Here is a 14,475-nt window from a genome sequence, read left to right on the forward strand (position 1 = left end):
AATGCCAGTAAATTTAGAGCTAAACATTACAATACAGTAATACATACAATACAGTATAATTAAAACAAATAAAATATTCATGTGGATGTTGACTGAATGTTTGACTAAAGGGCATTGTATTCATAACAGCTGTAATTTTCTACTTCTTGCTTAGACATAAATAACTTTAAGTTCAGTTGTAAACGCTCATTTCTGTTTTCTCTCTCTCTCTCTCTGTCTCTCTCTCTCTCTCTCTCTCTCATATATATATATATATATATATATATATATATATATATAGTACACAAACCCCATGCACTTCCAATCTGCCTGTGGGCCTGGATTACACATCACTGCTCCACCTGGTGCATGAATGTGCATGAATGTGCAATTGCAGGTAATTTCTTAAAAAAGGTTTAGGGGGCGTTAACAAGGCAGCCACGCATTAAGTATATCACAGTGGGGGGTCATGACTGGTGTAGGGGGGCTTGGTGGAATGATACCTAAGTCATGCTAATGTCATGACAAGATCAGTGTGAAATCCTGCAGCAACGAGGCAACGAAAATTTGCCGCTCCATCTGTATGCTTAATGTATCACTATATTAGTAATCTATATCATGAATGAAGAACTTTTAGAAAGTTTTAGTTTTTCAAGTAGGTTTTATATAGCTCCTCTGAGCAGTGATTTAAGCAGCTAGTTTAGCCCAGTGACAAGAAAGCATAACTCTAATGTAGGAATTCCTAGTTCAAAACCTGACTGGAGCAAGTCTTTAAACAATATTCAGAAGAATGATTTACAGAACTGTTGTCATGTGTGAAACACTTTACAGTTTTCAGTGACTCCACAAGACTGAAACTATAACCAACAGTCCTTAGTTGATTCACTATTTTTGATTGAATTAATTAAATTCGACTCCAGGTTGTTTTCTTTTTTGTGGTAGTTTAAGTAGCGCTGCCACTTTGAAATGCTTTGGAAAATTCAACCAGCTGGACGAATGACCTCAAGCCGAACTTCAGCAACACGATGAACCGTGACCCAGAACCCTGGTCCTGGATCAAGGCGAAACTGCCAACTCATCCAAACCGGTAATGGGAGACACTGTACAGTGGCCTACAGCTCTGAATTAAGGCAAGACAAGCATTTCTAATCTTCTGAGAATTCTTGTGTTTCTCAAAGCGCTAAAATTGAATATTCTAAATTCATAAGTTATCCTTTACTGGTTTTATAAGTTAGAAACAATTACTCTATTCTCTTGATCAAAGCTATCACACACTTATAGATTGACTGCTGTGTTTTGTATGATTGTGTTTCTCATACGAATGCTTCTCAATGTTATTTGCAATTAACATTATCTGTCATATAAGCTTTCAACACACCCAAACACATACACCCTCATTCACCAACATCTGTTCCCTGTTCATGCATTGCTGATCATTTGAGATCATTTGATGCTTATTGTTTGCTCATTTCTTGTTCTTCTATTTTTTTATTTCATTCATTGTTGTTAATCATAATTAGTAACTCATTAAATTGACATCTGGCGTTTGAAAGCGTGATTTCAGCTTTAAAACAAACCTGGTGTCACCATTAAGGTGACATATATCATGTCACCTTACTATTACTGCTGTAAACTTACCTTACTCCATACTGCCTTGTTTAGATCTAATCGGTTGAGTCTGACTCAATCAAAGACATGCACCTTTGATGTCTAAATGATTCAGTTTGTGTTATGTCTGTTTATTTGATTTACTCAGTTTGTGCAGTTGTGCACTTCATAGCTCAAATCAAAATGTGATTCACTGCAGAAGAAACAATAAATCACACATCTGTGTATCTTCTTTAATCCTTTGCTCTGACATTATCTGACAGCCCTTTGATGCTTTAAAGATAAGAGATTAGTATAACAATGTAATACAGTGTCCTGATTTTGTCCACACTGACAGCAGAGTCAGCCATTAATCACCCAGACATGAGAAAGCAAAGAGATAAAGGCAGAAAAAGATGAACAGATGGACCATTCAGGACACTTTTGTGCCCTTTAGCTCTGGGAGATTCTTGCATTGAAGCTTTACTACAGGAGACGGCAGGAAAGGATTTTTATAGTGCATTGCCAATCTAAGGTGAGTCACAAAATTATTATGTGATATTAACAGGAATGCTTTAGATTACTGCTCAAGTGTAAGAATGTTGGGATTTACTGAGCATCTACTTCTAACACCGATTTATCTGCTATATACTGTACATAGGAATGTGATAATACTATATGATAAAAAGGGTAAAAAGCTGAGGTGTTGAAACTTATCTACACATATTTTATAAATACAAGGTTGTTCATTTGTACCAAGACAGGTGTAATATAACAAAAGAAGCTTTTAAGAATATAATTTAGCTTTAAAACGCACCATGCACCTTTGTCTGCGCTGTTATATCCTTCAGTTAAATAAAAAATTCTCATTTGTTTTAGAGAAACATTGAATTGAGAGGAGCTGTTGAATTCTCCACATGGTTCTATTGGTTAATTGGTTTCTATAATAAAGCAAATATAAAATATAAATTACATCTAATTACATCAGTGATGCTCTGGTATGACAAACTTACAGTAAAATGAACATGAAGACACCTGTTGGTAGGTGCATGTCTCACTGTTGTCACGGAACGGCAGATAAAGGACCCACATGCACAGCACAGAGGCAGGATAATGATCAAACACAGGTTTATTGCTATAAGCGGAGTCAGACGGTCCAGGTCATACACAAAAGGCTCAGCAAAAGGTACAAAGGGGGGCAGGCGATCTCGAGTCCAGTACGTAGGCGAGGTTCGATACACGGGAGGTCACGGCAAAAGTACAGGCAGGGATAAAGCAAAACTCACGGTCAGATAGTAGTCCAGGGTCAGGCAGGAAACGACGGTGAAAGCAAACGGGAACAAAACACGAGGAACACGGAACACGAAACTCATGAAACTCGACAATCTGGCAAAGGACTATGGGAACAGGTGGTGGCTAAATACACAGAGTGATTACGTAATTACTGACAGGTGTGGATACTGGGAACAGGTAAGTGACAGCTGACAGAAAACAGGAAGTTTAACAAAATAAAACAGGGCATGGCGTGACAACAGGAAACAACTAGAACAAAAACCCAGATCATGACAGTACCCCCCCCCCTATGGCGCCTTCCACGGCGCCCACGGAAGCCCCCCCCCCCCCCAAACCAGGGCGGGCGGAGGGTGGTCCCAGGAGGGGGGACCGAATCCCTACCCCTCACGGGGAATGAGCAGGGTCTGGTGGAGGGAGGACCGGAGGAGGGCCAAACAAGAGTCCACATAACAAAATCCACGAACGGGGAAGACACGAAGTCCAGGGATTCCCTCACGGGGGGTGAAGGCGTGGCGAGATCCTGCTCAGCCGCCGCTGAGCCCGGGTGGCCCTCTTAGTGCCCTTGAGCTGGGCCGACGTCCCCGGGGACCACCCCGAATGGCAGCGCCATCCACGCAGCAGGAGGCGCCGAGGGCGAGGCCACCCGTCCGGCAGCCGAGACAAGGACGAGGCAGGAACCGGAGACGTCCTCCTTGGACCTCCGCGACGAAAAACAGGAACCAGCGGCGTCTTCCTTGGACCACCGCGACGAAAAACAGGAACCAGCGGCGTCCTCCTTGGACCACCGCGACGAGAAACAGGAACCAGCGGCGTCCTCCTTGGACCACCGCAACGAAAAACAGGAACCAGCGGCGTCCTCCTTGGACCACCGCGACGAGAAACAGGTGCTGATGCGGCCGGAGCCGGGCCGCCAGGCACCGATGCTGATGCGGCCGGAGCCGGGCCGCCAGGGACCGATGCTGATGCGGCCGGAGCCGGGCCGCCAGGGACCGATGCTGATGCGGCCGGAGCCGGGCCGCCAGGAACCGATGCAGGTGCAGGGACTGCGTCGGGCGCGACCCCCTCCTGGAGGTCCGCTGGGACTGCGTCGGGCGCGACCCCCTCCTGGAGGTCCGCCGGGACTGCGACGGGCGGGACCCCCTCCTGGAGGTCCGCCGAGACTGCGACGGGCGCGACCCCCTCCTGGAGGTCCGCCGGGACTGCGAATGGCGCGACCCCCTCCTGGAGGTCCGCCGGGACTGCAGCTGGCGCGACCTCCTCCTGGAGGTGCGCAGGGACTGCAGCTGGCGCGACCTCCTCCTGGAGGTGCGCAGGGACTGCAGCTGGCGCGACCTCCTCCTGGAGGTGCGCAGGGACTGCAGCTGGCGCGACCTCCTCCTGGAGGTCCGCGGGCGCTGCAGCTGGCGCGGCCTCCTCCTGGAGGTCCGCGGGCGCTGCAGCAGGCGCCGCCTCCTCCTGGAGGTCCGCGGGCGCTGCAGCAGGCGCCGCCTCCTCCTGGAGGTCCGCGGGCGCTGCAGCAGGCGCCGCCTCCTCCTGGAGGCCGGCGGGCGCTGCGGCTCCGAGGGTGACAGGGACTGGAACGACCTCTCTCGGGCCGACAGGAACGGGGACTGGAACGACCGCTACTTGGCCGACAGGAACTACGGAACCGACAGGGACAGGAACGACCGCTACTTGGCCGACAGGAACTACGGAACCGACAGGTACAGGAACGACCTCAACATGGCCGACAGGGGCGGGAACGGCCTCAACATGGCCGATAGGGGCGGGAACGGCCTCAACATGGCCGACAGGAACAGGAACGACCTCAACATGGCCGACAGGGACTGGAACGGCCCCAACATGGCCGACAACAACAGGAACGGCCTCAACATGGCCGACAGGAACAGGAACGGCCGCAACATGGCCGACAGGAACAGGAACGGCCGCAACATGGCCGACAGGAACAGGAACGGCCTCAACATGGCCGACAGGAACAGGAACGGCGTCCTTACTAGAGCCGACGGGGACAGGAACGACCCCTAACGGGTCGACAGGAACTGGGACGGCGTCCCCCCCCGGAGCCAGCATGACTGCTTACAGCTGCCGAGCTCGACGGAGGAGACGTCGGGCCTGATTGGGTGGAACTAACAGTCGTCAGACGGACGGTGCCCTCTGACTGGGACAAGGACTGAGCGTGACTGGACTGGACTGGGACGTGACTCGACTGGACTGGAACATGGGCTAGCCTCGACTGGACCTGAGCGTGACCGGACTGAACGGGGCCCTGGACTGGGCTCGACTGGACTGGGATCTGGACTGGGCTCGACTGGACCGGGCTCGACTGGACCGGGCTCGACTGGAGCGGGGCTAGAGCCCGGACTGGGCTCAACTGGGCTGGAACCCGAACTGGGCTCGACTGGACTGGGCTCGACTGGACTGGGCTCGACTGGACTGAGACCTGGACTGGGCTCGACTGGACTGGGCTCGACTGGGCTGAGACCTGGACTGGGCTCGACTGGGCTGAAACCTGGACTGGGCTCGACTGGGCTGAAACCTGGACTGGGCTCGACTGGACTGGGGCTGGAACCTGAGCGTGACAGGGCTGCACTAGAGCATGAGCGTGGCGAGGCTGAACGGCGACTGGAGCCTGAGCGGAGCATGGCTGAACTGGGGACTGGGCAAAACACGACTGAGCTGGAGACTGGGCAAAACACGACTGAGCTGGAGACTGAGCAAAACATGACTGAGCTGGAGACCAGGCAAAACACAACTGAGCTGGAGACTGAACAGCTCGCGTCTTGACCGGAGACTGAGCAGCTCGCGGCTGGGCTGGAGACTGAACAGCGCGCGGCTGGGCTGGAGACTGAACAGCTCGCGGCTGGGCTGGAGACTGAACAGCGCGCGGCTGGGCTGGAGACTGAACAGCTCGCGTCTTGACAGGAGACTGAGCAGCTCGCGGCTGGGCTGGAGACTGAACAGCTCGCGGCTGGGCTGGAGACTGAACAGCGCGCGGCTGGGCTGGAGACGGGGGACCGCATGAGTGCAGGAAGTCCTCCCAGCGGAACAAACATGGAGCTGGGCAGGTTGGTGCAGACACGACGGTGCGACGGGGCTGGGAGGAGGAAACCGGGGCCATCGGCGGTGCGTCCGGGGCTGGCGTGGTGCGGAGCGCGTCGCTTAGCTCTTCGAACCTTGCGCACAACCGCTCATAGAGGCGACGAACACTGGAGTGCTCTAACACGCTGTCCTCGTCCTCCAGAGTCAGTATCACCACCTCCACGGCGCTGCGCTGGTTTTCCGGGTTAACCGCCCGTCGGTAATCCTCCGCGAGGATCTTAAAATAAACTTGTAGTTCGCTAGGTAGCTCGGCGCAGGTAAACTGCATGCTCCCTCGGGTGAATAATACTCATCGTTTAAAAAAAAAGAAGCGAGAAAAACAGTCACTGACCTGACCGGAGGCTGAGTGCTGGTTGGGTCCAAGTCTGGCCAGATTGTTCTGTCACGGAACGGCAGATAAAGGACCCACATGCACAGCACAGAGGCAGGATAATGATCAAACACAGGTTTATTGCTATAAGCGGAGTCAGACAGTCCAGGTCATACACAAAAGGCTCAGCAAAAGGTACAAAGGGGGGCAGGCGATCTCGAGTCCAGTACGTAGGCGAGGTTCGATACACGGGAGGTCACGGCAAAAGTACAGGCAGGGATAAAGCAAAACTCACGGTCAGATAGTAGTCCAGGGTCAGGCAGGAAACGACGGTGAAAGCAAACGGGAACAAAACACGAGGAACACGGAACACGAAACTCATGAAACTCGACAATCTGGCAAAGGACTATGGGAACAGGTGGTGGCTAAATACACAGAGTGATTACGTAATTACTGACAGGTGTGGATACTGGGAACAGGTAAGTGACAGCTGACAGAAAACAGGAAGTTTAACAAAATAAAACAGGACATGGCGTGACAACAGGAAACAACTAGAACAAAAACCCAGATCATGACAGTACCCCCCCCCCCCTATGGCGCCTTCCACGGCGCCCACGGAAGCCCCCCCCCCCCCCAACCAGGGCGGGCGGAGGGTGGTCCCAGGAGGGGGGACCGAATCCCTACCCCTCACGGGGAATGAGCAGGGTGGGTGGAGGGAGGACCGGAGGAGGGCCAAACAAGAGTCCAGTGACAGCTGACAGAGAACAGGAAGTTTAACAAAATAAAACAGGACATGGCGTGACAACAGGAAACAACTAGAACAAAAACCCAGATCATGACAACTGTTCAATTACCAATGGCAGATAATATGAACTTTAAACAACATCACTAACAAAAAATTATTATTGATTCACAGCAGATGAGATAAGTTTACTGCCCAGCTTTACTTTGTTTCAATTTAGATTTCAATTTCGGGACTCCATTGTTTATTTTTTATATTGTTTGTTAATTACAAAAGGAAACACTGTTTTGGCCCGTACAATTTGGCCAACACGGACTCAGCTGATTGGGGAAATGCCAGGAGGGTGAGGAACATCCAGACCCATAAAAAGACCATTGTAGAAGTTTATTGGAAAGGTGATCAAATTGCCTGTAAACTTTGCAACAGAATTTAAAGTAGCTCTCTTTAAAGTTTCTATGTGAGGGCTATATGGCTCGGGAGTAAAGAGTCCGCTCAGTGGGATTTGTTGATTTTAGTGCAGCACCTTCTCTCACCACATGGCAGCAGCTGCATAAGCTCAGTCAGCAGGACAGCACACAGAAATGAATCGTTCATGTCACTACAACAGCCTTTCCTGTGTGCTTTCCTGTTTTATTTTGCCTGTTTCCGGTTCTTTGGTTCCACACATGTGTCATCAGCTGCATTCAATCTGTAATCAGTTTAGTGTTTAGGCTTCAGTGCTCACCTCACTTCCCTGCCAGATTGTTGCGTGTTGTTGTTGAGTTCCGTACCTTGCCGGCAGAAGCCGGTTGGGATGCTAGGGGATGTGTCATCCGGGGTCTCTCCCGGTGCATTAAGGACTGTCTGGCGGCTCGTGACCTACCAAGTGAACTGAATGTGCTAATTGCTTTGGCTATTCAAATCGACTGCAGATTGTGGAACAGTCACCGGAAGCACCTTGAAGAGGACCGAGCAGGGGACTTGCGTTGGCCGCAGCACGGGGACTCCACGGGGGGGGCGAGGCGCAATGGGCAGCGTTGCAGACCTGGAATTGTGTGGAGGATCCAGCGCTTCCGCCTCCCGAGCCACAGGGAGCCTTGTGCCCACCATGGAGCCGAACCATGTTTTCTCATGCCTCCACCTGCTCCTTACCCACTGTCACCTTGTCATCTAGGGCCCACTCTATCCAGCAGGCGATGCTAATTGACTACCACTCGCCACACTACCACTCGCTTCATCGGTGGAGACGGCAGCATTGGATGGTTGTCGACTCTGGAAAGTAACTCACTACACAGAACCCATATCCATGTTTTTTTTCTTACCTTCCTTGTCGTGGAAGCTTGCTACCACACAGTGGTCCTGGGACATACCTGGATGCAATAACACAATCCTTGGTTGGACTGGAAGAGTGGCGATGTAAGCAGATGGAGCCCCGACTGTTCCAGTTCCTGTTTTCTGTCTGAGGCCAATACCAGACCTCAAGCCACCGTGGTGCCGGCGTCTCCTGACCAGGTGAACTCTGATTTAACAGGGGTGCCTGCCTGATCCATGATCTCTGCGCCGTGTTTAGTAAAGACCATGTCACTGCCTCCTCAACGGAACCACGACTGTGCCATAAACTGAAGATCAGGTTTGACCCCTCCGAAGGTAAGACTTTAACAGCTATCCCCGAAGAATTTAATTCAATTAAACTTTATTTATATAGCGCCAAATCACAACAAATTTATCTCAAGGCATTTTACAAAGTTAGGTTTAAGACCTTACACAACTAAACCCAACAGATCCCACATACAGCCAGTCTTTAATTTGACAGCAACAGTGGAGAGGAAATACTCCCTCTCTAACGAGGAAGAAACCTTCAGCAGAACCAGGTTGGATGTGGGAGGCCATCTTCCTTGACCAGTTGGGTGGAGGGGATAGAGAGAGAGAGAAAAGCAACAACAAGCAACAACAGAGCACAGGCAGGATGGTTGGACCAGGGACTGGATACAGGCAGGTTGGTAAGTAAGTAAGTAAGTAAGTTCCCCAGCAGTCCATGTCTATTGCAGAGATGGTTCCTGTGACTAACAACCATTGCCAGTGACTTGAACCATCTACTATATACTGTGGCCCTAAAGTGCAAGTCACAAACAAACAAAAAGATGAAACACAACGCCATTAACAAGAAACTTACCAACATTAACCGAAAACACACCGACATTAACAGAAAACACAACGACATTAACAGAAAACACACCATTCAACATTACAGAAAGGGTAGGGACCAGGTCTTGTTTCTGATTAGGCTAAGTCAGTCAAACTTTCACTTCCTGTTTTTACCTGTGAGCTAAAAACGGGGCTATGCTGCACTAATTAAAAAATTAAGGGCTATTTAAGGAAGGGTTTTATTGTTGACGGGTCTTATAGAAACGTTGCTGCCATTTACAGCTGCTTGGAGACTGAATAACGTGGTTGGTACTTGGATAGAAACCTGAAACAAAACTGTGTTTAAATGTTTGGTGAACTGAATCCGCAAGGATCTCTAATTCACGGATTGTTTGGTAGACAAACTATTTAATGAGGCCAAACTAAGTACTGTACTGTATGGCGCAGCTTATATACTGAGCTGAAACTTGTGCCTTGTTTGGTAGCCAAACAGCTGTCCTAAAAACATCGCTTTTCCCTCATCTTATTAAAGAGTAGACTGTGTATGAGTCTACATACCCACATACCCATATGTGCGTTAACATACCTATCTGGCATTAACTAAAAAAACAATTTAGAAAGGTGTCTATGCCAAACTACCCTGCATTTGGTTGCAGAACACTATTTTACTGGAAACAAGTATATACAGTGGTAGAGGTTCAAAGTGACTAGTGTTTTTACTGCATTACCGACGCGTCGCCACGGCGCAGCGAGTGCATCGCTAACTAAAGATTTTTAATCCTGCAGTCGGCTGAAAAAAATCAGGACGCTAGTCTCGTTTTAACCACCAGGTGGCGCAGCGTTGATTAGAAGCCTCCAAAGCACTACAGCGTAACTGAGGTCCGACTGTTCATTTCTACCTGTAACACACACATATTACACCAGACCTATTTTACTATTAGGTTTTTACTATTAAGTATCTGTTGTGTGCTAAAACATGGGGAGTATGAAGAGCAACAACTTGATGGCTTAGTTATTTTCTGTTCACTGCAAAGTTATAATTGTTCTGTGTGGTTTAAAACAGGCAGCGCCACAGCAGCAACACATTCTTGTTTTCATTCTCCTCAGCTTTTTCGTGTCTTTAAATAGAAGGCGTCTCTTAAAAATATGTACACACCCACTGCTCTAACATCTGATACAACATTTTGGCTTTACATAATTCTGTGATTATGGGTCGCGGTTTAATTAATATAATTTGAATGCGCAAGTAAAGACGTAGAGCGCAGTCCATCTGCGACTACAGCCGTTTAGTTAGGTTTTAAACTTCCACAACTTGTTAATGAATGTTTTCCAATAGTCGTAGATTTTACGCAAATAACCGTAATAATCATAGGAATTTGTTTTACAGCAGTTGTCGATCGTAATTTTGACAGGATGCCAGAAAACAGCAGATCTACAGCGACGCATTACAGCAACATGTTTGTTCCTACGCGTTTACTCTGTGTCTGTAGAACTGCAGTTTGACTTGTTTTGACTGTGCGTGTCATTGTAACTGAGTGGCTGAGATCACTTATTCGACCCGTGTACATTTCAACACTTTCATTTCCCATCCGTCCATCCAGCCACTTTCACCGGCGTTTTTGTTTCTCTTTCAATGAGCGGCAAATGGATTTTAATCAAAGCACCGCCTTACAAACCAATAAACCAGGCAAAAATATTTATTTTTTACAAAAAGACATGGAATTGGAGTCAATGTTTTTATTGTTTAGAGAAAAACAGAAAACACGGAAAAGTCCTTCTCTCTTTACCTCTGCTTATAATTTGGTCGAGACATCAAACACGTGACGTGTGACTGAAACGGGAGAATGGGGCACTAGATGTAGCGAGAATTTGTTTGTCTCACTGTAACTGAATGAGTGGCTGATGTGACTTATTCGGCCCGTGTGCGTTTCAAAACTTTGATTTCCCGTTCGCTCATCCATCCACCTTCACCGGCTTCTCCTTTCTCTTGCTATGGGCGGCAAACAGAAAAACGTAAAACAAAAAACCTCTGCTTTTAATTTTTAATCGAAGCTCATCCGTGGATGGGTCGCTGGGCAGCAGTCTTAGCAGAGAGCTCCAGACTGCTGCTCGAATGAAACACGAGATCGAATGATATGTGATGTGTTTCGTACTCAGATGAGTTGGATCTGAATTCGACCAAGCTTTTGTTTGTCTCATGTTTACTCCCAGTCGCAGAGGCAAAATTCACATCCTTCCCCCTCCTCCATAGAGGCACATAGACATGCTAATGTGTTGCTACCACTCGATCAGCAGGTGAGAAATGCCTCAGGACAAAGCTCCGTAGGAGACTGGGCAGCATAAGGCGGCGTGATCAACTGCAGGTCTAAGACTCATTAATGCAGCAAGTAGTTTGTTCTACATGTTTACTCTGCAAAAATAAACGTATGTATTTATCGTAGCTTTCTGATCTAATTTTTTGGAGCACTTCGACATTCGTTTAAAATATGCAGTGCATTTTAAAATGAAAATACTATTATTATTTATTACCCTTATTGTAAACACAGTATTAATTGCACAATTTGGACTGGCGATGATCTGCGCTTCTTCCGTAATAATCATGGATGATCAAAGAAGAAACTGCAGTTCATAGATGTTATTCAGGGACGGTTTGTAAAGATTCAGTGTGTTTTTCAACTGAACTGTCAGCCAAGGTACGAGCATTATCAAATGAATGCGCCTGTCAGCGGGGAAGACATCAACTCTATTCAGTCGCTCTTCAGTCACTGCTGCTGTCTCCTCTCCAGTTCACACACCTAAAGCGTCTGAACCAATAAATGCGTTTCCAGGTTGACTGGTGATGCCGCACGGGTTGCTCTCAGTTACAGCAGCTGTTTGAAGCAGGGAAAAGCGAGTTAGCTGTCCTTGTCGATGGACAAGGACAGCTAAATCCATCCATCCATCCATCCATCCATTTTCATCCGCTTATCCGGGGCCGGGTCGCGGGGGCAGCAGTCTGAGCAGAGAGTTCCAGACTTCCCTCTCCCCGGACACTTCCTCCAGCTCTTCCGGTGGGACCCCAAGACGTTCCCAGGCCAGCTGAGAGACATAGCCTCTCCAGCGTGTCCTGGGTCTGCCTCGGGGCCTCCTACCTCCTCACCCTATCTCTAAGGGAGCGCCCAGCCACCCTGCGGAGGAAGCTCGTTTCAGCCGCTTGTATCCGTGACCTTGCCCTTTTGGTCATGACCCAAAGCTCATGACCATAGGTGAGGGTAGGAACGTAGATTGACTGGTAAATTGAGAGCTTTGCCTTTTGGCTCAGCTCCCTCTTCACCACGACGGACCGATACACCGACCGCATTACTGCAGGCGCCACACCGATCCCTCTGTCAAACTCACGCTCCTTCCTTCCCTCACTCATGAACAAGACCCCAAGATACTTAAACTCCTCCACTTGGGGCAGGAACTCTTCTCCAACCTGGAGAGAGCAAACCACCTTTTTGCGGTCGAGAACCATGGCCTCAGATTTGGAGGAACTGATTCTCATCCCAGCCGCTTCACACTCAGCTGCAAACCGCACCAGTGCACGCTGGAGGTCCTGGCCGAAAACCACATTGTTCCTCCTGTATCCGAGGTTTGACTATCGGCCGAATTCTCCTCTCCAGTACCCTGGCATAGACTTTCCCAGGGAGGCTGAGAAGTGTGATCCCCCTATAGTTGGAACACACTCTCCTGTCCCCGTTTTTGTGAAGAGGGACAACCACCCCGGTTGTGGTCTGGTCGAAGCTCTCCCGGAGGTGTGAGTTAAAGGTCCGTCTGACAGAGGGTTCAGCCGGGCGTTCCCAACAGACCCTCACAATACGTTTGGGCCTGCCAAGTCGTTCCAGCCTCCTTCCCTGCCAGCGGATCCTACTCATCACCAGGTGGTGATCAGTTGACAGCTCAACCCCTCTCTTCACCCGAGTGTCCAAAACATATGGCCGAAGGTCAGGTGAAACGACTACAAAGTCTATCATCGACCTCCGGCCTAAGGTGTCCTGGTGCCATGTGCACTGATGGATACCCTTATGTTTGAAAATGGTGTTTGTTATGGCCAAACTGTGCCTAGCACAGAAGTCCAATAACATAACACCATTCGGGTTCAGATCAGGGAGGCCGTTCCTCCCAATCACGCCTCTCCAGGTATCACTGTCGTTACCTACGTAGGCATTGAAGTCTCCCAGAAGAACGATGGGGTCCCCAGTTGGAGCACTTTCCAACACTCCCTCCAGGGACCCCAGGAAGGCCGGGTACTCCACACTGCCATTCGGCCCGTAAGCACAAATGACGGTGAGTGACCTATCCCCCACCCGAAGGCGCAGGGAAGCGACCCTCTCGTCCACCGGGGAAAACTCCAACACATGGCGACTAAGCTGGGGAGCTATGAGCAGGCCCACACCAGCCCGCCGCCTCTCACCGCAGGCAACTCCAGAGTAGAAAAGGGTCCAGCCCCTCTCAAGGAGTTGGGTTCCAGAGCCCAGGCTGTGTGTGGAGGTGAGCCCGACTATTTCTAGCCGGTACCGCTCGACCTCCTGCACAAGCTCAGGCTCCTTTCCCCCCAGTGGCGTGACATTCCATGTCCCAATAGCCAGATTGGTTATCCAGGGATTGGGTCGCCTAGGCTCCCGCCTTCGACTGCTGCCCAATCCACTCTGCACCGGCCCCCTACGGTTCCTCCTGCGGATGGTGGGTCCACTTGAGGACGGCCCCACGTCGCTCTTTCGGGCTGTGCCCGGCCGGGCCCCGTGGGAATAGGCCCGGCCACCAGGCGCTCGCATACGAGCCCCAACCCGGGCCTGGCTCCAGGATGGGGCCCCGGCTGCGCCATACCGGGTGACGTCTGTGGCCTTGGTGGTTTGCCTTTCATAGGGGGTAACAATGTTATATCGTCTGTAAACGATCTGAACAGTTTTTATAGTTTTACAAGGCGCAATATGATGCTTACGTTCGATCGTTGCTCGTATTCCATATAAAAGAGAACGAAAACTGAATAGGTATGCTGTTATTATGCTGCTATTTATAATATTGCCGCCCTCTGCGTCTCCCAGGTTTTGTTTTTTTCATTGAAAACGTAGGTGTTACCGGTGGCCGACCTCTGGTCTAGATCATCCTTATTCACTTTTTTAAATTCTAGTAGTGTAACCTTAGTTAGTATTCCTTTTTATTTTCTTTATTTTATGTTTGGGAAACGTGGCATTTCAGCTACTGTGATTTTATTTGTAATTAACATTAGTTCCTACCTGCCCTTGTTGACAGGGGACAGGAAAAGCCCGTACCAACAGCGAGAAATCAGGGTTAGAGCAGCTTGTCTGCCACAAATCAA

The 14,475-nt window shown here is 49.5% G+C and overlaps 1 protein-coding gene across 1 annotated transcript in view; it reads left to right on the plus strand.

Annotated features, from left to right (window-relative positions):
• Positions 1-300: 300 nt before the first annotated feature.
• The window catches only part of LOC121201736 (potassium voltage-gated channel subfamily G member 2-like), a 91,759-nt gene continuing 77,584 nt past the window's right edge, over positions 301-14,475 (plus strand). Inside the window, exon 1 of the mRNA XM_041067881.2 lies at positions 301-2,101. The gene's annotated coding sequence lies outside the window, so the exon portion shown is untranslated. The remainder of the gene's footprint in view (positions 2,102-14,475) is intronic.

Source organism: Betta splendens, chromosome 16 (genome assembly GCF_900634795.4).
Source record: "Betta splendens chromosome 16, fBetSpl5.4, whole genome shotgun sequence".
In the NCBI taxonomy this organism is placed as follows: domain Eukaryota; kingdom Metazoa; phylum Chordata; class Actinopteri; order Anabantiformes; family Osphronemidae; genus Betta; species Betta splendens.